Source organism: Ceratotherium simum, chromosome 5 (assembly GCF_057802395.1).
Source record: "Ceratotherium simum simum isolate JZ-2026a chromosome 5, ASM5780239v1, whole genome shotgun sequence".
In the NCBI taxonomy this organism is placed as follows: Eukaryota; Metazoa; Chordata; class Mammalia; order Perissodactyla; family Rhinocerotidae; genus Ceratotherium; species Ceratotherium simum.
The window spans coordinates 77,341,497-77,368,412 of record NC_141904.1 but is presented as its reverse complement, the minus strand read 5'-3'; the positions used below and the strand labels follow the sequence as shown (position 1 = coordinate 77,368,412).

Genomic DNA, 26,916 nt, shown 5'->3' with positions numbered 1-26,916 from the left:
AGCCTGCCACCCTGCTATATTAACCCCTCATGATTTGGGCCAGTGTCTAGCTATTATCACCCCCGGCTGGCTCCAATCTTTTCACATGTATAATTAAAAATAATATTTCAACATTTTTCTGATTATAAAAGTAATACATTATTATTGTAGAAAATTTAGGCAATAGAAACTAGAAAGTATAAGCAAGAAAATAAAAACAACCCCAAATCCCACCATTAAGAAATAACCCCTGTTAAAAGTCATGCATTTTAACATAATTGAGATCATAGTTTGTATACAACTTTTTCCACTGAACATTACATCATAAGCACTTATTAAGCCTTTAAAAATGCTTCTTAAGCATTATTTATTAGCTGCTTTACATGGAAGAAGCTCCATAGTTTACATAACATAGCCCCTATCATTGCTTATTTAGATTGTTTTAAAATTTTCCTGCTTGTATATTCTGTCAAGAAGAATGGATTTACACAGAAAGTTTCTTCTACTTACTATATTATTTTGGTAGGATGATTTTCTAGAAATAAAATTGTCAAAGGATATGAATATTTCCTGATGCATAATATCTTCATAGAATTGTTTTGTTGCTCTATCCTATGTTTAACCTTCACATCTCCTTTTCTCACACTTTGCTGATAACACGAGGATTTTTTGATGCTGTGGGAATCGCTATGACCACACACTCTGGGCCTTTGGGCCAACCAACCAGGACCCTTTGATATTGATTTAAATCCTGTGAGGGATTTAATAACAAGTGAAAGATATGGTTGTGTGTTGTAGAAACTTATTATCCAACTGGGATAACAAAATTAAGGCATATGGAAAAATTAATAAACAATTCAAAACATAATCTGTAATATTCCTTTATACACCACATGCTCCATTAGGAATCTGAGGTCTCTGCAACATAGGGTCTCCAGAGTTAGGTTGAGCCCTGAGCTGAGCCTGAGCCTCCAATTGCTCTGGGTTTCTGGGGAGGAATTTATTATCCTATCTTCTCAGTGAATGGCATCTTGACACACCAGCAGTTTCTAATCCCCACACTCCTCTGAATAATGACAGTAATGATGATGATGCCTAACGCTTACTGAGCGATTTACCTTGTGCCAGGCATGGAGTTAAACACTTTATGTGCATTATCTCATTTTATCTGCCCAAAACCCTTGTGAGGTGGTAGTATTATCCCTGTTTTATGAATGATAAAACTAGGGCTTAGAGTGGTTAAGAGATTTCCCCAAGGTCACACGATAGACAGGGGCAGAGCTATTATTCAATGCAGGTCTGTCAGTCCAGGGCCCATTATCTTGAACACAATGCCATTACAGCCTCTCACGCTGGAAGGGCCAAGAGGCTGAGCCACTGCTGGGAAATGTTCCCCAGCCAGACTCTCTGGCTAACGTCTAGCTGCTCTCTGCAAAGGCAGCTCCAGAAAAAGGATTTTCCTGTTGGTTGTGGCCACAGCCTCAGGAGCTGCTCTCCTTGGTGTCTCTCCTCGATGATGTTACTGGTTGGCACTGCTCCCAGGGGACTCTCCTATCAGAGCAGACTCATAGACTCTTTGAAGTCTGCTGGAGTCTGGCTTTCTGGGCTCTCAAAAACTGCACATTTAGCTTTACTCTTAGCATCACTTCTGGAGGACATCTTAGAGCAATGAACCCCAGCTGAGCATAATTTTACAACCCTTCTGAGGAATGAAGAAGCCACAAAAGCCCCGTGTACTCAAGGCCTAAGTGCCCAGACCCTTGGCTCATGGTGAGCACTTGTCCTTCCCCAGAATGCCCTCTACAGAATTGCAAAGTTGTAGAATATTAGAGCCCCTATCATTCTCTCCTTGCGGTTTTAAAATCTAGACCTTTTGTAGACTTAACAATAGCCCCAAATTCCTGTTCTCATGCCTTTCTGGTGGGCTTGCAGCACGTGGAAATCAAGCCTCAGAAATATTTTCCCAAGCTAGATATTCAAACTTGACTCTTTTGCCTGGATCCCATGTAGGAGGTACTAGGTCTGAGTATTATAGGACCTCAAAGAAAATGCCAGTAAAGGCTGCAATGACCAGGGAAGATTCCTTGGAGGAGATGAAACTAGAGATAAGTCTTGAAAATGTCTAGGATTAGAACAGCTGGGTTTGAACAGGGAGGACATTCTGAGAGGGAAGACTCTCGTGTGAGATGTCAGGATAGAAGAAATTGTATTTACCAGAATGTGAGAAAGCTGGGCTGACAGCAGATCCATGCTATGTGTAGAAAGATTATTTAACCTTCTCTTTTGTTGCTTATGCCCCACAGCTGCTCTATGTAATGTACTATTTACAAGGCCAATGCTGAGCATCTCTGGATGTGACAGCTCTTATATTAACTGCTTCTTCTAGGCAGATCTTGGCAGTAAATGCCTCAGAATTAGCAGCCCCCTCAGAATGTTTCTTTTGCAGGAAGGCTAGCTAGCTGCCTACTCAGCACTTTCTAGTTGTTACTGAGGCAGATGTTTGAGGTTTCTCCTTTTTGTAATTTTTGTTTGTTTTTGGTTAGAGGTATCAGAAATTCAAAATAACTCAGATATCAAGGGGGGTGTGTTGTGTAATCAGCTGAAAAGTTCAACTTAGGTTTGAAGAGTGGCTTGCTTCAGCAACTCAAAGTGTCCCTGTTTGGAACTCTTACAACTCTTGATCGCTCTGCTTTGGCTACCTGCTCAGACAGAGTCTGGCCATGTTGATGTCTCTAGAAGCTTCAGGTATTCTTCCTTATAGGTCCAAACATAGGAAATAGAGGACTTTTTCTTACTGGTCAATTTGAAAAAGTGTCCTGGGCTTGACTCTCACTGGACTGAATTGTACCACATGCTCAACTCTGAACCAATTACTGGGACAAGGGAGATAAGATGCTCTGATTGGTCAAGCCTGAGGCATACACTCACCCTTAAAGATAGAGATGAAGTACATCCACCCCAACCATATGGACTGAGTGTAGATCATGTGTGGTTCCCAAGAGCAAAAAAGGGATGATGTTAACAGAAAAGGGGCAAATATATGCTAGGTAGTAAAAAGAAAACAAAAAAACAATCTATGTTTTCTGTACCCAGTTTCTGATTCCCCAAGTATTAGGCTGAACGGTCTCCTTGGCTCAAAGGACTGGGCTTTTTCTTTGGAAGGCACTTTGGTGTTGCCTGGATTCCCTGGCAAGCCAGATAGCCGTGCTGCTCCTTGATAGATGTGCCTGCCTCACCTGGCCCTTGCAGACATCCTGAAAGTCACTGAGAATATTGAAGAGTCACTTTGATCTCAACTGGGAGGAGGTGATGGATGCTCTGGATGTGCATTGAATCTAGTGAGGGGGAAAGGAGGATGAGTTTAAAACTGACTGGACTTTGTCAGAAGTGAACAAATGAAGCTGCTTAACTCAGTGTCTCTTTGTCAGAGGCAGGAGAGCATAGTCCTCTGATGTCACACTGCCTGGGTTTGAACCTGGTTTCTTAATCTCAGTAAACCTCCGTTTCTGTCTCTGCAACGGGGTGTCCTCAGGATTCAGTGAAATTATGCGTGTAAAGTACTTGGCACAGTGCGTGGCACATACCCTAGTATCTCTATAGGATGTGTTTTAACAAATACTATTTGCCCCAGCACATAATGTCACGACACCTGGAGCTCAGGAGAGTCTTATCTATCCAGAGGCATGCAAAGTGCAGGGCACATTTTCTCTTATTGGATGTGAAACCCTTTGTTTCATCTCCATTTTATTTCCTGAGGGGCAAGCATGTCTGACTAGAATCTTCCTGTATGTACTCTGACAACTAATGGCCTCTGGGAGTCACTGCCACACCCCCTTCTCCCTCCCACACCAGTTACTCCCTGACTGTCTCTGAAATATTTCTGTCTCTGAAATATTTCTTGAGTCTGACCTCCCTCTTCACTGCTCCTGCCCCTGCTCTCGTTCACAAGCTCCTCTACCCTGCCGGGTTGATTCAGGAATCTCGAACTTATTTCCCTGTCTGTCGTCTCTTCCCATCTGCTCTGCTCCTTTCCTTTGCTCTTTTCCCTTGACTACAGAATCATATCCTAACTCCTTAGCAAGGCATTATTTAACACCCTTTTCAGTCTGATTCCAGCCTACCCTTCCATCTGCAAGAATCTCCCCTACAAAACATCTATTACAGCCACAGCCGCTGATGTTCCCTGTTCTCTGAAAACTCCACGCCCCAGCATCTGTGCAGGCTTTTGCCCATGCTGTTCTTGCTGCCTCTCTCTGCCCTTGCCTCTTCTTTGCTTTGGCTAACTTCTCCTTATCTTTTAAAGTTCAGCTCCTCTCCCCTGGGTCCCTGCCCCTGTGCTTCCATAGCTAGTCGTACATGCTATTACTGTAGCGTTTATCACACTATTTAACAATTGGCTATCTCTACTCTTATATGCACCATAAATTCTTGGAAGAAAAGGAACATGACTTATGTGTTTTTATATACCCAGGCCTAGAAACATGCTCAAAAAAAGAACTTACTTTCTGCAAAGACTATCTGTTCTTAGGCTATAAATCAGGAAGGGTAAAACACATTAGTATGTATTTCTCTTAATATGGCACCATGTTGAGTGGTGCCTAGGAGTTTTTCTTTCTTTCTTTTTTTTCAATATATTTTAAATTATATGAGATAAGAAATATGAGAATCCATTCTTAAAAAATATATTAATCTCCTCCCCCAAAGTAACCACTGTTATTAGCTTGGTGGGTACTCTTTGTTTTGTTTTGTTTTTTATGAGGAAGATCAGCACTGAGCTAACATCTGATGCCAATCCTCCTCTTTTTTGTTTTTGCTGAGGAAGATTGGCCCTGAGCTAACATCCGTGCCCATCTTCCTCTACTTTATATGGGATGCCACCACGGCACGGCTTGACAAAGTGTGCGTCGGTGCGCGCCCACGATCCGAACCTGTGAACCCTGGGCCGCCCAAGCGGAGTGCGCACCCTTAACCACTCCACCACTGGGCCGGCCCCAGCTTGGTGGGTACTTTTCAAGAATTTTCAAAATTTTGTAATTTATTTTTTTTAAATAGCAGATTTATTGAGATATAATCCATATACCATAAAATTCATTCTTTTGAAATGTGCAATTCAGTGGTTCCTAGCATTTTCACAGAGTTGTGCAAGCATCACCACTATCTAATTTTAGAACATTTTAATCATACCATTAGTAGTCATTCCTCATTCTTCTCACCCCCCAACCCCTGGCAACCACTAATCTACCTTCTGTCTCTATAGATTTGCCTGTTCTGGATATTTCATACAAATGGAATCATACAATAAGCCTTTTGTGTCTGATTTCTATTATTTAGAATGATGAATATTTCAAGGTTCATCCGTTTTGCAGCATGTATCAGTACTTCATTCCTTTTTATGGCAGAATAATATTTTATTGTGTTGATATACCATATTTTGTTTATCCATTCATCAGTTGATGGACGTTTGGGTTGTGTCCGCTTTTTGGCAGTTGTAAATAATACTTTATGAACATTCCTGTGTACGTTTTGTATGGATATATATTTTCAGTTCTCTTGGGTATATGCCTAGGAGTGGAAAATGCTGGGTAACGTGGTAACTCTGTGTTTAACTTTTTGAGGAACTGCTAAACTATTTTCCACAGCAGCTGCACCATTTTCGCATTCCCGCAAGCAATGTATGAGGATTCCAACTTCTCTACATCCTTGTCAGTGCTTGTTCTAGTCTGTCTTTTTGACTATTGCCACTGCAGTGATTGTGATGTGATATGTCATTGTGGTTTTGATTTTCATTTCCATAATGACTAATGATCTTCAGCATCTTTCATGTGCTTGTTGGCCATCTATGTATCTTCTTTGGAAAAATGTCTATTTAAATCCTTTGTCTATTTTTAAATTAGTTATTTGTCCTTTTATTGAGCTGTAAGCATTCTTTATATATTCTGGATACAAGCCCCTTGTCAGATATATGATTTATTAACATTTTCTTCACAACATTTTTACACATATTTAAATAAATATGTATTTATTTTGTGCATATATTTATATATGTAAAGATTTAAATAGGTTTCTCTTTTTCATACAGGTGGAATTATATTGTTTGTATGGTTATGTGGATATCTTCCCAGGTTGTTGTACATGCAAATCTACCTCATTATTTTCAATTTTTGCATAGATTTACATGTAACCATTCCCCTGATAATGAGCATTTTGGTGAGTCTTGGTATTTTTACTAACATAAACAATGCTACAGTGAGCACCCCTGTAAAAGTCCTTTCCTGCACATGTGCAAGTATCTCTCTAGGATACCTTAAAGAGGAATCACTGAGTTTAAGGGTACCTGCATTTTACATTTTAATACATATTATCAAAATATCTGTTAGAAAGGCTGTACAAACACACTCTCAGAGTAACAGTGTATGGGAATACAATTTCCTTGCATACTGCCCAACATTCACATTTAAGCATTCTTGCCTAGCTGATGAGCAAAAATGGTACCTAATTGTTGTTTTAACTTGCATGAAATTGTTTCGATATCATGATTTCCATAATTTCCCTTGTTTGGTGTTCAGCATAGAACCTGTCTCTCTCATCTAATTCCGTACAACTTGCCTTCACATGGGAACCCCTAGGTGACATGGAAAAGAAATGATAGATGGGCTGGAAGAGTCTAGATTTATATTCTAGCTGTTATGTATGTGAGACCAGCTTGAGAAAAACATGGCTCTTAAAAGACTTTCCATTGTGTTTGGAGCTGACCAGACTTTTTAACCATGATCCAGAGACTTTTAACTTCACAAAGGTGTGGCATTTTATTTTAATAAAGCTATCGACAGTGGTCCCTTTTTGAGTGACTTTTCAAAAGCGTCTTTTGTCAGCAGAGGGCTTTTATTAGCTAATGTAACCTTGCTGTACTCCATGTTAGTTGAAAGAGAAAAGAAATGTCCTTGGGTACCGAATATGGAAAATTGTGCAGAAACTCTAAGGGTGAAAGAAGTTGTTTAGCTTTTTGAGGCTGTGTTTGTCACTCTATATTGTATCTTACCTGAAAATAATGAAGTTTTACAATGCTAATGTCCAGAAGGTAAAAGTTTATAAGATAATGCCTCCAAACTGACAGTTGTATGAAAAGAAATCACAGAGGACTAACATGGAGAGACCAGGCAAAATTGTGGGCTTAGCTGTGAGCATAACTTGGATAGGCTTAGTTGTAAATGGTCTGAACCCCTTAAAATGGGAGTTAGTCAAGAAAATCTAGAGGTGAGAGCAATAGTCTTGGCTGTGGAATAGGGTAGCTAGCTGTTGAAGGCTTAATCTGAGCCATTACTGGTAACTGAGCAGTGCCAATAAACTGGAGGGGCATGGAGCAGACATACGGATTGTGGGCTCTGGGCACAAGTCAGGTGAGTCATCAATGTTGTGGTTCCATTAATCAGTCCTTCAGTGTAAGTACTCAGTCTCAGTACTGGGGGAGACTGAAGACAGGGGTCTAGACAGGTGTTAGGACACTGGAAAATAGATTGGGATTCTGGAGCAGGTCCACTGCAGTGTAGAAACTGATATGCTGTCAGGACAGAGCCCTGTCACCTTGGCCAACGTGGCAGGAATGGAGAAAGTTGCATCTCAAAGGGAATCTGTACAAAATCTTCAACTGAATGGTTTAATTTCAAAACCCATGAACAGAGAAGATGGGGTAACTAATGCCTCTTCTGCTCTGTTAGGGACTGGCTCACAAACTGAGGAGGGCCTCTAATGGACACCTGTGGACTAGGTGCTCACAGTGACGAGTCACTAGAAGAAGGCAGGAAGAACATTCTGTCAGCACTGCCCCTGAGTCCTCAGATATCACTACAAATTTTCTCTCATCTTTGCTGGGAACTGGTAGATAGTGGTGCTCAATGTCTATTAGACTCCAATTCAATTTTGAGGTGCATAATTCAATGAAGATGGATATAAAAAGGGTTCTTTTTTCATTAAAAGAGTAATTACCTAGTTATCAGTGTGCTGGAAGGATGAGAGCTTATGGATTTTTCATAAAATCATAAGTTTGTAGGGGGCTTAATGAAGTAATTTCATTCTGTCTTCAAGCAGGCCTGAATTTAATTCACCCTTGATGGATGGGACACTGTTTAACAAGGATCTCTAGAGAATAAGAGTTGACAACCTTCGGTATTTTAACATTCCTCAATTGAGACATTCTTTCTATCATATTGCATATGTTGACATAGAATGGAAGCCCATAATCTTTTGTGTCTTCTTTGGGTAGAGAAAACAGTGTTATAAATGTTTCTCATTTTCATTAATTCAAAGAGCACTTGTTGAGTACCTACTATGTGCCAGATGTTGGTGATACAGTGGTGAAACAGGATGAAAGACAGACTTGATTCTTGTTGGCATTTAGCTGAGAGACACGTGATAGATCACAACCAATAAGCAAATAAATGATTACAAATTGTAATAAGGAAGGAAACAATTAAGGTTCTGCTGTAGAGAAGAGCAGGAGGAAACTAAGATCTAGTTTAGATGGGTGGTCAGAAAAGGCTTCTTTTTATAAGTGACATTTAATATAAGCCTTGAAGTAAAAAAGGGAGTCAGCTTTTTAGAATGGAGAGGAGAGCATTCCTGACAGAGGGAGCAACATGTGCAAAGGTCCTGAAGTAGAAGTAGCATTGTGTGTTGGAGGAAATTAAGAGGTCAATATGGCTGGAACAGAGTGGTCAAGGGAGATAGTGGCATGCAAAGAGGTTAGAGAAGGAAGTAAGTGGCCAAGTAATGTCTGACCTTGTGGGCAATGATGAGAGGTTTGGATTTTATTCTAAATGGAATGTTTCTAAAAGATCACCTTGGCTGCTATACGGCAAATGAATTAGAAGTGGGAAAATCATAACAGAGAGACCAGTTAGAAGGTAGTCCAGGGGGGAAATGTTGGTGCCTTGGACTGTGTTGGTGGCAGTGTAAATGGATAGAGACATTTTTGACATATATGTAGGGGAACTTACTGATGAGTTGAATATAGGGCAAGGGTAAAGGAAAGACACGAATTCAAGGCTGACATCTTGGTTTCTGGGTCGAGGAACTGGGAGGACGGTAGTTCCATCTAGTAGATGGAGAACAATTGGGGAGGAGAAGGTTTGTAGTGGGAAGGATGGGAATTGAAAGTCTGTATTTGCACATGTTAAATTTGAGATGCCTGTGAAACATAGAAGTAGAACTGTTGACTCTAAGTCTGGAGTTCAGAGAAGTTGGAACTGGAAAAATACATTTGGGTGACATGGTAATAAAAGCTATGGGAAAAGAAGGAAATCATGGAGGGAAAGAGGAGAGAGAAGGAAAGGGGGCCCAGTGTGAACTCTGAGAAACTCTAACATTCCCCCACAGCCTTGACAAACAAGGAGTTGAGTAGAAAGAGCACCAGACTGAAAAGTGTGTGAGTTCTGATCCCATTTCTATTTTAAATGCTATGACCTTGGGCAAGTCACTGCCTCTCTCTGACCTTCAGTATGTATATCCTTAAAGTGAGAAGTCTGAGCCCTAAATTCTCTTCAGTTGCCAAAATTCTGTGATTATCTCTCACATGATAGTAGGCTCATTTTCCAACTTTGGCCATTATCTTTAACTTCCTTTACTTACCTAGAATTGGCATACCCAGAATAGCCTTTTCTAATTCATGATTCCAATTTTAGGTGCATTAAGTTAATATTCCTCTAAATTTTTCCTCTCCCCTGCTGATTTGTGATTTTTTTTTTGGCACTTTGGCTTATTACATTGCAGTTCAGTTGTGGGAGGGGGGAGGGAGAGTGTTTAGGGGGGTGGTGGGCGTCTGTGGCACAATGGAAACCGATATTGGTAGGCTTCCTTTTTCATTAAAAATGAGCTTCTTGGGGCCGGCCCGGTGGCGCAAGCGGTTAAGTGCGCGCGCTCCGCTGCGGCGGCCCGGGGTTCGCTGGTTCGAATCCCGGGCGCGCACCGACGCACTGCTTGGCAAGCCATGCTGTGGTGGCGTCCCATATAAAGTGGAGGAAGATGGGCACAGATGTTAGCCCAGGGCCGTCTTCCTCAGCAAAAAAAAAAAGAGGAGGATTGGTGGATGTTAGCACAGGGCTGATCTCCTCACAAAAAAAAAAAAAAAAAAAGAAAAAAAAATGAGCCTCTTTATTTTTGCCATTCCTAGTCAACTCGATTTTCCAGTTTCTTTTAATTCAGCTTTAGAGATTTGAAGAGTTCTGGTCGGTATTCTGTTTGACCTCACTTAATGTTTGTTCAGTCTAGATCACGAAGCAAGCCGAATTGACTGCCTCTCCTCAGTACCCAATAGGACTTATAACCCAGGTGAAATTTAGGTTGAAAGATGCATTCCAAACTGCAATGTAGTGGATGTGTTTGCAGCAAATGAAGTTTCAGAGCATTGCTTAAGGATCTCAGGGTGATATCTGTCCTAGATATTTTTTTCTTAACAAATTAACACTGTCAAATTATTCACATTGGAATGATTTTTTAACAAAGTGCCTTTGCTATTCTGTCACAATGCTTTATTGCTAATTTTTCTTGTGAGATGATTCTCTCTGTTGCTTTTGCTTTTATTTCACAATGGGCCATCTGAACCTGCTGACAAACTTGGAAAAAAATGAAAAAAAAAGAGTTCATGCTGAAAAACAAAGGTTATTGGTTAGTGAAGAATGATAGATAAAATAGCAATTAGATGTCATATAATAAACTTTTGTTTTTGCCCAATAAAGACTCTGAAACTGACATTGGGTCATCTCAGCAAAGAACGGACACAATTATTACATTAATGATAATTTTCCTGTCATAGGTAAGGCCATGTCAGCAATTTATTTATTCTATACTTCAAGACTCTAGTCGTCATGACTGATATGGTTATTAGAGAAAGAAGAGGTTTAGATTAAATGAAAACAATTACTCCTTGTTATATCTTGGGTGATTCAGCTAAATTAACAGTAGTGTTAAACGCGTAATGCAGAAAGTGGTGAGAGGATGTGAGCGGTAACATGATTGTGCTCAGGTGAAATGGAACATTATTAATCTAATATTGGATTTTTCATCATGGTCCTGGAACTCTACATGGAAATCCTTTCAAATTCTCCAAAATATACCCACCTGGGATTGGCGTCAATATCTGTATTTATATGAAGCAAACATTTCCAAACTGTATTATGTGAGTTTGGCTGTATTATTTGCATTCCCACCTGTTGTGAGTTGAATGTACCTGTGAATGTGACCCTATTTGGAGAAGGAGTCCTTGTAGATGCAATCAAAAGAAGGATCTTTAGATGAAATCATCTTGTATTAACTGGATGGGTCCAAAATCCAATGACAAGTGTCCTTATAAGAAGAGCAGACACAGACATACAGGGTATAAGGCCATGTGAAGACAGAGACAGAGATTGGAGTGATTTGTTTATAAGCCAAGGAACACCAAGGATTGCCAGCAGCCACCAGAAGCTAAGAGAAAGTTATGGAATGGATTCTCCCTCAGAGCCTCCAAAGCTTGCTAACACCTTGATTTTAGACTCTTGGTTTCCAGAATTGTGAGATAATACATTTCTGTTGTTTTAAGCTACCTAGTTTGTGGTAATTTGCTACAGCAGCCCTAGGAAACTAATATACACCTTCTATTAAGCATTCTGTAGGGGGCAGCGTGCTAGAGTAGAAAGGCATTGGACTTAGAGTTAGGAAACATAGGTTCTAAGCTTAATGCTGCTACTAGTAGCTATGTGACTTTGAGTGTGTCACAACCTCTCTCTGCACTTCAGTTGTTTCATCTATAAAAAGAAGACTTGGACTTCTCTTTTAAGCCGTTCTAAGTCTAGCCCTATAAAAAAACTAGAAAAAAAACTATTAAAAAAAACTAGAAAACGGTACAAAACATAAAATAATGATTTTAGATATTGGACAACAGGCAGTGTAGGAGTGTGTTCACTGAGAGAAGGGAAAAAAAAGAGATGAGCCCTAAGATTACTCTAGCTTTTGGCTTGCAGGCACTTTCTGCACTGTGCCCCAGAGAGGAGGAACCAAAGCAAAGCCCAGTGGTATTGCTGAGTTGGAGTGAAACCTTGGAATTTGTGGAGGACTAGGGCACTGGAATTTGTAATATAGAGCATCAGAGAGGAGAGAATTATGCAGAAAAGTAGCTTCAGAAATCTGCATAGTGATTTCCTTGAATCTTTGCTGGGTATTAAGATGTAAATACATACGGTGAACTCAGGCAGTGGAATGGCTGGGTAGTTGTGAACTACATGATTTCCATATCTCACACAGCCTGGGAGCTATTCAAGTTCCAATCAGCTGTATTGGAGAGACTTCAATGAACATCTGACATATCATTAGAGACCCCAGAAGTGTTATGTCTTAGTAGTAGGACTAAACTAGCTCTAAAATAAAGGCCACTCTTGATCACCCTTAACAGAGCAGAAAGATAAGCCTTGAAAAGATTAGGCCCATTTGCAAGTCATGTTAACTGCTTGCCAAAACAAACTTCAACGCTCTTTACAGGAAGGCAACAAAATCCGTACACTCAATAATAGAACAGTCATAATGTCCTTTATCTAATTAAACATTATTAGACATTCTAAGTAGCAGGAAAATGTGACATAACCAGGAGACAAATAAGTTAGTAGAATCTGACCTAGGAATGATAGAAACAATGAATTAGCAGACAACAATTTTAAAACAGTTCTGTTAAATATGCACAGAGATTTAAGTGAAAATATGAATTTAATGAAGAGATAAGTGGAAAATATATTAAAAAATAGAACTTCTAAAACTGATAGACACAATATCAGAAATAAAAAATTAACTGGTGAGTATAACAGCAGATGAGACCCTCCACCTCCACCTCCACCCCAGAAAAAAAGATCATTGAATTTGAAGACACAGCAGTAGAAACTAGTAAAACTGAATCACAGAGAGAAAAAAAGTTTTAATAATAATGAACAGAATCTCAGTGAGCTTATGGGACCACAAGCTGTCTAACATATGTAATTGGAGTTCCAGAAAGAAAGGATAGGATAGGGACATAAAAAAAATAATGGCTGAAAAATCTCCAAATTTGAAGAAATCTCTAAATCTACTGATCCAAGAAGCTCAATGAGCTCCAAGCAGAATAAACACAAAGAAAACTACACCAAAGTACATCATAATAAAATTATTGAAAACCAGTAATAAAAAAGTCTCAAAAATAGCCAAAGAAAAAAGACACCTTACACACAGAGGAACAAAATAAGAATAATCACTGATTTCTTGTTAGAAACAATGCAATCCAGAAGAAAATAGAATGACGTCTTTAATATGCCAGGCAGAAAAAAACTATCAACTTAGAATTCTATATCCAGTGAAAATATCCTTCAAAAATGATTGTGAGGACCGGCCCTGTGGCTTAGTGGTTAAGTGCGCGCGATCCGCTGCTGGCGACTCGGGTTTGGATCCCCAGCGCACACCGACGCACCACTTCTCCGGCCATGCTGAGGCCGTGTTCCACATACAGCAACTAGAAGGATGTGCAGCTATGACATGCAGCTATCTGCTGGGGCTTTGGGGGGAAAAAAATAAGAAAAAAAAAAAAAAAAGATTGTGAAATAAAAAAATTTTCACACAACCAAAAGCTTAGAGAATTCATTGCCAGCATATTTACACTCCAGGAATTGATAAAGGAAGTTTCAGGATGAAGGAAAATGATACCAGCTGGAACCTTCAACTTACAAAATGAATGAAGGGTTCAGGATATGGTACATATGTGGGAAAATACAAAAGACTTTCTTTCCTGATGTATATATTTTGAAAAATAATTTTCTTTATAGCAAAAGTAATAATGTATTGTGGAGTTTGTAACATATATAGGAGTAAAATATGATAATAGCACAGCAGATAGGAGAAAGAAATGGAAATATTCTGTTGTAAGAGTCTTACATTATATGTGAAATAGTTTGATATTATTCGAAGGTAGAATGTGATAACACGAAGATGGATATTGCAATCCCCAGAGCACCAAAGTTGTATTATTGTAATAGCCTCCTAACTAATCTCCTTGCTTCTGTCCTCAATTTTGCAGCAAAGTTAGATCATATCACGCCACTGTTCAAAATCTCTAAAGACTTCCCATATAAGAGCAAAAGCTCAAGTTTTATAAACCTGTACTTAATCTAATCTAAAACTATTTCTCTGACCTCATCTCTAACCTCTGCTCGCCTCACTCACTCCACTCCAGCCACACAGGCCTCCTTGCTGTTCTATGAACCTGACTGGTAAGGTCTCTCCTTGGGGTCTTTGCACTTGCTCTTTCCTTTGCCTCTAACACTCTGCATCCCAAATATCTGGCTTACTCCTCTTCCTCCTTCAAATCTTTTTTTCAGACTTTACTTTCTCACTAGTATTTTCCCTGAACACTGATTTAAAATTGCAAACCTACCATTTGCTCTCCTGGCACTCGTCATACCTCTTCATTTTCTTATAGTAATTGTAGTACTTCTGTTTTCCTTGTAGTAGTTTTCCTTGGCTTAATTTTCCTTGTAGTACTTTTTATTTTCTAAGGTATTATAAATTCTACTTGTCTGTTTTATTTATTGTCAGTCTTTCTCCCCAGAGTCCATTACAACATAACCTTTACATGAGCAGGTTTCCTTTTTCCTTCCTTTCTTTCTTTCTTTCTTTCTTCCTTCCTTCCTTCCTTCCTTCCTTCTTTCTTTTCTCGCTTTCTCGCTTTCTCTCTCTCTCTCTCTCTCTCTCTCTCCCTCTCTCCCTCTCTCCCTCTCTCTCTCTCTCCCTCTCTCCCTCTCCCCCTCCCCTCCTCTCTCCCCCTCCCTTCCTTCCTTCATTCCTTCCTTCCTTCCTTTCCTGATGCATCCACAGGGCCTACAATAGTGCCTCATATGTAGTAGGTGCTCAATCAATATTTGGTTGAATGACAGGATCTGCAACCAAAAGCTTGGGACCTCCAGAAAGAGCACCAAGACTCCTTTTCTTTGCAGTAGCTGACCCTGTGTAATGGGCCCTGTACGCCAGTGTATAGAGTATGGCGCTTTCCCTGCCCTCTTGAGCAATTTCCTCATTATTTCCCTGTCCTCACTTGCCTCAAGGCTGCAAGGGATTGGGAAGATGTTGCCTATCACAAAAAGAGAGACTTGAGAGCCTGCTCTGGGCTTTTTTATTTGCCTTCACAAATATAACAACCTGTTTTTGTCTTTAAAGCATTTGTGTGTCTGGAAAGTGGCCACTCTGAGAAGGCCGGTTTTTCTGTGTTTCAAAGGGAACTTGTGGTCTTTTTTGGGTCTTGATTTTTATCTTTAGGAAAAGTCGACGCCTGCAGCTCTGTTGCACTCGAGGCTTGGAATCTTTCATCCCTGACAGTAGGAGGATAAAAGGGGGCTCACCGTAGTCTACTAGGGAGCCTGTCTTCAGCTTCAGGCAGCTCTGGATGTAAGCCAAAGCCACAAAGCAAAATGACCACAAGACTCTTATTCTTTCCTGGGACCAGGGTTGAGGAAAGATAGAGCCCTGTTTGTCCCACACTAATTAATTTATTTTGCAGACACAGCGTTTAGAGGGGCAAGGTAGTCTCCAAAGAGAATTTGCTTCCCAGTTTGCCTCTTTGCCCCATGGATGGAGCTCTCGTGGGAGAGCCCAGAGAACTTTGATCACAGCCTCAGTCTTTAGCAGCCAAGTTCCTTAATGTCTAGGACATGGAAAGGAAAGGGCAGCACAAGACAAATGGGCAGACGTTGAATGGTCCAAGGTACAGTTTGAGACTAGAGCCTACATCACTATTAGTGATTAAGTACCTTTTAGTTAATGCTTTTGCACCATATCTGAAGGTTAAGAGATTAGGTGGCTATTTGTTGTTTTAAGCTGGCTTTATCTGTACTTGCATCCAGAAAATGAATAGTGGTAGTTTCCATTAGTAAATTTAATTTTCTTTTGAGTTGATTATCAAAGTAGCCATGCTTCTCCATTCCCCTAACATATTCAGTGCAGCTGACTCACTAGATTCATTTCCTTAGCGGTAATGGATAAGGCTTTCTGAGCTCAGGACTTCTGAGCATCTGCTGAAGGGTAGAGGTGCTAGCTATTGTGCCAGCAGGTGACAAACTAAATTTTACCCTCCCTTTCTTGACCCTTTCCCCAGGCTTGAGCTCATTTCTTGGCATCCTGGAAGGATAGCACTTTGTGAAATAGAAATGAAAAAGACAGGGTGAGACAAATTCTGTGTTGCTGTGTGGTTAGAATAGGGAGGAAGGGCTTGGACTAAAGGGTAAAAGATACAATCGAGTTGATAACTGAGGTAAAGATATCACATGTCTCACTTGTTTTAACCAGGGTCTTATTTTAAGATTAGAGATGCTTTTATCTTCATAAAAGATTAATTGTCCAAACAATTTGTAAAAGGTATCAGATGATTTCAGTATGCCTCTGATGCTCTAATTTTATTTTTTGCTTAAGACTCTTGATTGCAACTGACAGAAATTCAACTCTTATTAGCTTGAATAATAAGAGAAAATTGGTTGGCTCACATAACTTTGAAGTTAAAGGTTATAATGTCTTCAGGCACAGCTGGATTCAGGGGCCCAAGTGAGGTTATCAGGACTTGTCTCTCCCTCACTTATGTTTCTCTCTGTGAATCTCAGACTTTCCTATAGAGTATAGGCTTTTCTCATGTAGCAGGGAATATGGGGCTAGCAGTGTTTGATTCACATCTCTCTGGCTCAGTGACTCAAAGTCCAAGCCTTTCCTCCATCAGCTCTAAATCTGAAAATCCTTAGGGAGAAGACTTTGCATCACATGCCTGGGTCTGAGGCCAAGGAGGCAGAGTATTATGATCCTCAGTCCTATTAGATTCATACATTTAAATTTGGAGAAACATTGTTAAGCTTGGGTAGCGATTTTACAGTTAATTTTTATTTTGTTCTTTTGCTTACTTATACATAAAATATCACTTTAAAAAAGGGGGCATTTTCACTGGCTGAATAAGATGGTCACGTAAATAGATGCTGACCCCAATACCAAAGCTGAATAATTTTATCTCCTTATTATCATTTGCTTGTCACAATATCTCTTGGGGGTGAGTAGGGCTAGAATCATCTCAGTTTTGCATTTAAGGAAACTGAAGCTTAGAGAAGTTAAGAAATTAGTCAGTACTGTTAGGAGAACCAAGTAGGAGAGCAAAAGAAATTTAATGTATACTCTCTTTTATGTCCATTTTTTGAGGTTAACATTTTATGGGTCAGAATGAAACATTAAAATATAAGTACAGTCCGTACTCCATAATCTATGTAGTGTTATCAACAGCAAAATTTTAAAATATGAACTAGGCTTCTCCTACTTTTATATCTCAATTTTCTTAACTTTTCTAACTTCTACTTTACTCCCTGTGGAATGAATAAGAATTGATGAACCAAAAAGTATTTACTGAGCCCTTCTTTTGACCTAAAAGTTCTTAAAGGCAGAAGTCTTATCTTAATTTCTTGGATAACCCACAATAACTAACACAGAGGCTTACATAACAGAAAATACTTGCTGAATGAATATACAAATGAATGAATGAATAAGCAAATGAGTGAGTAAATGACTGAATAAGTCAGTGAAAAAAAGAGCCATTGTCTATTCTGAGTTTCCTATTTTACTGGGCTGTGAGTATGAGAAAAACATGCCCAGCCACAAGAGAAAAGCAATCTCTTCATTTATTCTCTTGCTTTGAAAGTTGCATTTTGCTGTATTATTCCTAACACTCTCTTTTCAAGAGGAATATTGTGGCTCTTTAGATGATCTATTGCTGCATAACTAACGACCCCAAAACATAGTGATTTAAAATAACAACAACCATTTATTATCTCTCACTATTCTATGGACTGACTGTACGCTTCTGAGTGGTTCTTTTGCTCTGGGTGGTGTTGATTTGAGCTGCAGTAGTCTTGTTGTTTGACTGGCTTGGGATTGTCAAGACGGCTTACAACATGGCTGGCATTTGGTGTTGGCTGTTGGGGCTGTTGACTGGAATATCTTGATTCTTCTTCATGTGGTCTCTCATGTATCTTGGGTTTCTCACTCCATGGCAGAAAAGTACCAAGAATGTTCCAAGAGCATGATAGCAAAAGCTATAGATCTCCTTAGCTCAAGCCTTGAAAGTGACTCAGTTTTTTCCACCACATTCCACTGGGCAAAGAAAGTCACAGGACAAGCCCAGATTCAAGGGGAGAGGAAATGGGTTTCGCTTCTCAATGAATAGAGTGACAAAGAATTTGCAGCCATCTTTCTACTACAGTGGCATATGTTTAGGGAAAAGATTCATTCGTTGAATGCACACATATATGAATGACTGAATGAAAAGTATAGAACATGTCTGAATTCCAATCTTGGCCCCATCATTTACTTAATGTGTGATCTGGCCAAGTTATTTAAACTTGCCCAGCCTCGGTTTTCTCAGCTGTGAGTAGGGTTGTTTTGAGGATTAAATGAGATCATGCATATAAAGTTCGCAGCCCTGTGACTCAGGTTCATAGTACAGTAGTCCTTACTTATCCCTGGTTGTGTTTTCCATGGTTTCAGTTACCTGCAGTCAAGTGTGATCTGAAAATATTAAATGGAAAATTTCAGAAATAAACATTTCGTAAGTTTTAAATTATACACTGTTCTGAGTAGCATGATGAAATCTTGTGCCATCCCACTCTTCTGCCTGGGACGTGACTCATCCGTTTGTCCAGCGTATCCAAGCTATGTATGCCACCCAATCATTAGTCACTTAGTAGCCGGCTAGGTTATCAGATTGACTATCTGGGTATCACAGTGCTTGTGTTCAAGTAACCCTTATTTTACTTAATAATGGCCCCAAAGCTCAAGAGTAGTGATGCTGGCAATTTGGATATGCCAAAGAGAAGCCATAAAGTGCTTGCTTTAAGTGAAAAGGTGCAAGTTCTCCACTTAGGGAAAGAAAAAAAATCATATGCTGAGGTTGCTACAGTCTACGGTAATTTTTATTACAGTATATTGTTATAATTGTTCTATTTTATTTTTAGTTATTGTTGTTAATCTTTTATTGTGCCTAATTCATAAATTAAATTTTATCATATAGATGTGTGTATAGGAAAAAACATAGTACATACAGGGTTTGGTACTATCTACAGTTTCAGGCATCCACTGGGCACCTTGGAATGTATCCCTCAAGGATAAGGGGGGACTACTGTGTGTATTCAAGAAATTGTTAACCATTGTTGTTTTTTATTGTTATTATTACTGTTATTAAAAAATAAAAGTCAACTAAATTTCATTTGATTACAGACAAGCATATGATACCTCCCTGGGAATACCTTGCTGGAACAATGTTTGGCATGAGAATTTCTTATACTGGAGGATTGAGCCTTAGTCTTCTATTTATGTAATTAAATCACTGGTCACCCTCATGCTGCAGGCTTCACACAGACAGAAATGAAACATTAGAACCATTAGTAGGTCATTGTGATCTTTCAGATGCCCGTGAATAGGTAAAACTCTCTTATGGCTTTGATTACAAGGGTTAATTTGGGTTGTTCAATTCTAATAATAACAGCCAATTAAATATTTCCATTTGGAGGGCAAATGGTGTGAAAGAATGAACATATCTGTGTATCTTTAAGTTGATAGAGTATACATATAATTTGACAAAATCACTTCATAGATAGAGCTGTAAAGTGATACTGGGCTAGAAACAAGCATTTGAACACATAATAGATGTGCAATTTATTCTGCCAGTATCTTCCTCTTGTTGTGGATAAAGGCTGAATGTTAGTTGATATCCATAGCAGAAAAGAAACAATGATTAAAACCCTTGCCACCCAAATCTGTTCCTCTTGCATCTTATCCATCTTGTGTAAATGGCTCAAACCAAGAACATGACCCCTTTCTTTCTTTCAGTCCAGCCTAGAAGCTAGTCACCTAAGACCTAGCTTCAAATATGTATTCTGATTTGACTACTTCTCTCCATTTTTCTCTTATCATCCTAATCCAAAGCTCATCATCTTGAGCCTAGATTATTATGATAGCTCCTAACTGATACCTCCTACTTCCACTTTTGCCTCCCTACTATCCCTTCTTTGCACAGCCACCTGAAAGTTCCTTTAAAATCTCCCAGTGGCTTCCCATTACAGTCGGCCCTCTGTATCCGCGGGTTCTGCATTTGGGGATTCAACCAACTGCGGATCAAAAGGCCTATGATGGTTGTGTCTGTACTGAACATGTACAGACTTTTTTTTTCTTGTCATTATCCCCTAAACAATACCATGTAACAATTATTTACATTGTATTGGGTATTATAAGTAATCCAGAGATGATTTAAAGTATAAGGGAGGGGCTGACAGTGTCAAGATGGCAACGTAGGCAGACTCTGAACTCACCTCCTCAGTGGACACAACGAGTTTACAACTACTCTTGGAACAATTAACCCTGAGAGAGAACTGAAAACTGGATAAAAAGAACCCCCTCAACAAGGGACAGTGCTGACTGAGGTGGACGATATAGAAATTCCTTTCTGGAGAGAAAAAAGCCACCTTCACAAGCTGTGACACTTCACGGCTGGCCAGGAGCAATCTTAAAGTATGAAGCCTTCCCTTGAGGAGCGGGGGATCTCAGCAGAGGAGCATTACCATTGTAAGCAGCTTTTGGACTCAGCACAACCAAGACAAGTGTCCTAATACCTGGCTTTGCTAGCTACTAACAACAATGAGGAATACCACCGGAAAAGCTGTCAGACATAAGAGAAAATAAACATGCTCTTAAAGGGTCCATGCACAAATTCACCCATTTTGGAAAGCAACATAAAATCACCAGAAAGAAAGGTGCATGGTACTTTGGTGAAAAGAGACTCACCAGATAGGCTTTGTGTGCATCTCGGTGAAAGGTGAGACCTCTCCAAGGACTGAGACATTGGTGGCAGCTGTTATTGTGACCTAGTACAGGCGTGCTGACACAGACACTGGCAGACACCGTTAGAGTTCTTCCCCTGGCCTGTTAGCCCAGGGTCTGCCCCACCCACTAGAGCACTGATATAATCCAGCCCAGCCAGGGCAGGCAGCCCACCCTAGGGACTAGTCCCACCCAACAGCAAGCCCTCAGGCAACTTGTGGGCCTGCATAGGTGGAGTGCCTGAAAACTCTGCAGCCAGGCGAGTGGGTCCACCTCTGTGTGGTAGGGTGCACACGAGGAGTGGGTAGGGTGTATGGGGCATTGGTGGAGCATGTGGGGCCTCTGCAGTGGGGCGACTGGGTCTACTTCAGTGCATCAGGGTATGCGCATGGGGCAGGACTGTGTTCCTGGGGTATGTGGCCCTGTGGGTGGTGGGGCTATTCAGCTGCAGCAGACTTACGCTTCTCAAACCACCACATAGGAGATTAGCCACACCTTCCAAAGCCTGAAACAATTGGGTACTCCCATGCCTGGGGCCGCCCTACTCAGCTGCAATCTTGAGAGAACTGACAACAGCCTTGCAGGCAGGAGGCCTCCAGCAATTATAAACCCCTGAGCCTAGCAACAAGCATTGCTGGGGGCCTACTCACTTAACAGAAAAACTGCAACAGGAACGTGCTATTAGACCTTGCAGCCAACTGTGCTGGGGCTCCCCACACCTGACAAAGTGACTGAAGGGTCCACATGTAACTGAGCATTACAACCAGCTGGCCAGGGGGACAGCCTAGCCTCTCCAGGCACCTACAGCAAGAGCAACTCTGCCATAACAGAAGGACACACGTAGCCCACACAGGGGACACTCCTGGAACATTTGGAACTGGTGACGAGAGGGAAGCACTCTACTGGGCCTCATAAGGCATCTCTTACATAAGGCCACCTCTCCAAGATTGGAAGATGTAGCTAACCTACCTAATACATAGATATAAGCACAGAGAAATAGGCAAAATGAGGAGACAAAGGAATATGTTCCAAGTAAGGGAAGAGGATAAAACCCCAGAAAAAGAACTAAATGAAGCAGAAATAAACAATATACCTGATAAAGTGTTCAAACAAAAAGTCATAAGGATGCTCACTGATCTTGGAAGAAGAATGGATGAACTCAGTGAGAACTTCAACAAAGAACTGGAAAATATAAAAGAGAACCAATCAGAAATGAAGAATAAGATACTGGAAATGAAAATTTCACCAGAGGAACTCAATAGCAGAGTAGATGATACAGAAGGACGGATCAGTGAGCTGGACGAACGACTAGAGGAAATCACCCAAGCTGAACAGATAAAGAAGAATTAAAAAGAACGAGGACAATCTAAGGGACCTCTGGGACAACATCAAGTGTACTAACATCTGTATTTTAGGTGTCCCAGAAGGAGAAGAGAGAGGCAAAGGGGCAGAGAATCTATTTGAAGAAATAATAGCTGAAAACTTTCCTAACCTAAAGAAGGAAACAGACATCCAGGTACAGGAAGCACAAAGATCACCAAACAAGATAAACCCAAAGAGGCCCACACCAAGACACATTATCATTAAAATGTCAAGAATTAAAGATAAAGAGAGAATCCGAAAAGCTGCAAGAGAAGGGCAACAAGTTACATACAAAGGAAACCTCATAAGGCTATCAGCTGACTTCTCAGCAGAAACCTTACAGGCTAGAAGAGAGTGGCACAATATATTTAAAGTGCTGAAAGGAAAAAACCTACAGCCAAGAATACTCTACCCAGCAAGGTTATCATTCAGAATGGAAGGAGAGATAAAGAGGTTTCCAGACAAGCAAAACCTAAAGGAGTTTATCACCAAGAAACCAGCCTTACAAGAAATGCTGAGGGACTTATTTAAGTGGGAAAGAGAAGACCACAAATAGGAATGAGAAAATTATCCAAAAAAAAAACCCAATAAAAACACTGATAAAGGCAAAAATGCAGTAAAGGTAGCAGATCAACTACCTATGAAGATAATATGAAGGTCAAAAGACAAAAATACTAAAATTATCTATTTCCATGATGAGAGAGTAACAGATACACACACACACACACAAGAGGTTAGATATGATATCAAAAACATAAAATGTGGGAGGAGAGGAGAAAAAAAGTAGAGCTTTTAGCAAGAGGTCAAACTAAAGAGACCATCAAGTTAGTATAGATTGCCATATACATACGTTATTATATATGAAGCTCATGGTAATCTCAAATAAGAAACCTATAATACACAAAAAATTAAGAGAAATGAACCCAAACATAATATTAAAGAAAGCCATCAAACCAGAACTATTAGAAATAATCAACAACTACAGCAAAGTTGCAGGGTACAAAATCAACATACAGAAATCAGTTGCATTTCTATACACTAACAATGAAGTTAAAGGAAGACAGAGAAATTAAGAATACAATCCCATTTACAATTGCAACAAAGAGAATAAAATACCTAGGAATAAACTTAACCAAAGAGGTGAAAGATCTGTACACTGAAAACTATAAAACATTGTTGAAAGAAATTAAAGAAGACACAAAGAAATGGAAAGATATTCCGTGCTCTTGGATTGGAAGAATTAACATAGTTAAAATGTCCGTACTTCCTAAAGCAATCTACAGATTCAATGCAATCCCTATCAAAGTTCCAACAACATTTTTCACAGAAATAGAAGAAAGAATCCTAAAATGTATATGAAATAACAAAAGACCCCGAATAGCCAAAGCAATCCTGAGAAAAAAGAACAAAGCTGGAGGTATCACACTCCCTGATTTCAAAATATGCTACAAAGCTATAGTAACTAAAAAGCATGGTACTGACACAAAAACAGACACACAGATCAATGGAACAGAATCAAGAGCCCAGAAATAAACCTGAAATCTATGGACAGCTAATATTTGACAAGGAAGCCAAGAACACACAACGGAGAAAGGAAAGTCTCTTCAATAAATTGTGCTGGGAAAACTGGACAGCCAGATGCAAAAGAATGAAAGTAGACCATTTTCTTACACCATGCACAAAAATTAACTCACAATGGATTAAAGGCTTGAATATAAGACCTGAAACCAGGAAATGTCTAGAAGAAAACATAGGCAGTGCGCTCTTTGATATCAGTCTTAGCAGCGTATTTTCAAGTACCATGTCTGACCAGGCAAGGGAACTAGTAGGAAAAATAAACAAATGGGACTACATCAGACTAAAAAGCTTCTGCACAGCAAAGGAAACCATCAACAAAACGAAAAGACAGCCTAACAATTGGGAGAAGATATTTGCAAACCGTATATCTGATAAGGGGTTAATATCCAAAATATGTAAAGAACTCATACATCTCAACAACAAGAAAACTAACAACCCAATTAAAAAATTGGGCAAAAGATCTGAACAGACATTTCCCCAAAGAAGATATACAGATGGCCAACAGGCACATGAAAAGATGCTCAACATCACTAATTATCAGGGAAATGCAAATCAAAACTACAATGAGATATCACCTCACGCCATCAGAATGGCTGTAATTAACAAGACAGAATAACATGTGTTGCCTAGGATGTGGAGAGAAGGGAACTCTCATACACTGCTGGTGGGAGTGTAAACTGGTGCAACCACTATGGAAAACAGTATGGAGATTCCTAAAAAAATTAAGAATAGAACCACCATATGATCAGCTATTCCACTGCTGGGTATCTATCCAAAGAACATGAAAACATGAATGTGTAAAGATACGTGCACGCCTATGTTCACTGTAGCATTATTCACAATAGTCAAGACTTGGAAGCAACCTAGGTGACCATCAAGGGATGAATGGATAAAGAAGATGTAGTATATATACATAATGGAATACTATTCAGCCATAAAAAAGGATGAAATCTGGCCATTTGTGACATGGATGGACCTTGAGGGTATTATGCTAAGCGAAATAAGTTAGAGGGAGAAAGTGAAATACTGTATGATCTCACTCATAAATAGAAGAGAAAAACAACAACAAATAATCACATAGAGACATAGATTGGATTGATGGTTACCAGAGGGGAAGTGGGGAGAGAGGAGGATGAAAGGGGTGATTAAGCACATGTGTATGGTGATGGATTGTCATTAGTCTTTGCATGGTGAACATGATGTAATCTACACAGAAATTGAAATATAATGATGTACACCTGAAAAAAAATAAAAGGATACGAGAGGATGTCCATAGGTTATATGCAAATACTACACCATTTTATGTAAGGGACTTGAGTATCTGGGGATTTTGGTATCCACGGGGAGTCTTGGAACCAATCCCCCATGGATACGGAGGGAAGACTGTATTCTTAGAGTGGAATCTTAATTTCCTCACTTGGCTCATCTGCCCTTTGACTGTGTCTCCTTCCACTCTCCTCCATTCTGTGTGGTCTCCAGACATAGCTGCTCTATTTTTGTACTTCTAATACACCAGACTCAAGGTTGTATTTGCCAAAACGCTTAGGCACTTGCTGTATCTTCTGTCTGAAATTTTCTGTGATCAGTTATCTCCATAGCAGTCTCCTTCTTGTCATTAAGGCCTCAGCTTGGAGAAGCTTTCCTTGACCTTCCTTGAGTATGGAAGCTAAATCAGCACCCCCGACCCTAATAATTTTCTATAACATCCTTCACAGCTTTGTAACGCTTACCATACTGGGCAATTATTTTGGTCATTTATTTATCATTTATTCTCTTTTTAAAATCACCAGAGCCATAATCTTGTGTTTCTTTCTTATTTAGTACTGTAACACAGCACCTAGAAGGTGCCTGGGTATAGCAGGTGCTCAATAAATATTAGCTGAATTTTTCCAGGCACCTAACAAGGCAGAAATGACCACTACCTTCATGAAACTTATGCTTCTTTAGTCAATTACACTCATATGTTTATTTTTTAAAAGTGTTATGACTTATTAATCAGTGCTGAGAATATGTAAAAGTAACCTAGTATTCCCAGGCACTTGAATTAAATTCACATTCCTATTTTCGCTGGTTGATCTTCCTTCCTGCTGATTTTAGTGATTGTTCTGCCGATAGGCTAGACAATGTGTTAGAACAATATAAAGGCTGTCATTTTCAGGTCCAGGGTTGTCATATTTTATTGATGTTGGATTTGTGGATGATACTTAATAGAAAATGAAAAGCTCTATAGGTTTTTCACTTTTCAAAATTTGCTTTCAGTGAGTCTGAGTAAGAGATCAGAAAGATTTTTAAATAAACTTATTGAACGAATAACATGAGAGCTGAAAAGTGAGCCAATCTATAGTTTTCTTCCTGGCTTTGAAATGGTCTTTCATTATTCGCAAATAATCTTTCTAATTATTATACTTTATGAAAATAGGTTTTCAAATAGTACTTAAGTATTCAGTTTGGGGGTCTTTCAGAAGTGAACAACAATTTTTGTGTCACCATTAATGTGTGCTCATTACAACAATTTAAAATGCATTTCTTGATGTGGTTGTAATTCTTGATAGTTCAATCTGAGGTACATTTCGCATGTTCAATAGTCTTACCTTGCCTCAATTTGGTAGCAAAATTAGAGCAATCATTTTTATAACTCACTGTTGCTTTAAATTTTATTTTAAATTACACAGGATTTTTTGGTAAAATTTGCTTGAAACACTGCCATGTTCTTTTATCAAAAATGTATTAAGCATATGTAGAAGGATTAAAGCTGATTTCTCTTGATTCTTTCAGGGCATTTTGGTTGAGTCACTGAAATAAAATAACCTCATAATATTGAGTGCCTACTAGATGCCAGGAGCATTAATTCAAGTTCTCACACCATAGCATTTTAAGGTAAGTATTATTTATTAGCCTCATTCTTCAGAATAGAAAACAAATTATTAGGCAGCTGAAATAACTTGTTCAAGGTTACATAACTAATATGGCAGATTCAGAATTTAATGCAAGGTCTGCCTAGTTCCAAGTTTTTGATCATCTCACAATACTAAACTCCCTTCTTTAGGGTTAGTATCATCTTACATGTTCTTGAGCATTTGAAATATTAGTGATGAAAACTAGAGGACACGGGAAGGGAGT

At 39.5% G+C, this 26,916-nt stretch overlaps 1 long non-coding RNA gene across 1 annotated transcript in view; it reads left to right on the top strand.

The window, feature by feature from the left end:
- LOC147917092 (uncharacterized) overlaps positions 1-26,668 on the top strand; it is an 89,552-nt gene extending 62,884 nt beyond the window's left edge. The window contains exon 3 of the long non-coding RNA XR_015552368.1: positions 26,572-26,668. This is a non-coding gene — a long non-coding RNA (uncharacterized LOC147917092). The remainder of the gene's footprint in view (positions 1-26,571) is intronic.
- Positions 26,669-26,916: the final 248 nt, after the last annotated feature.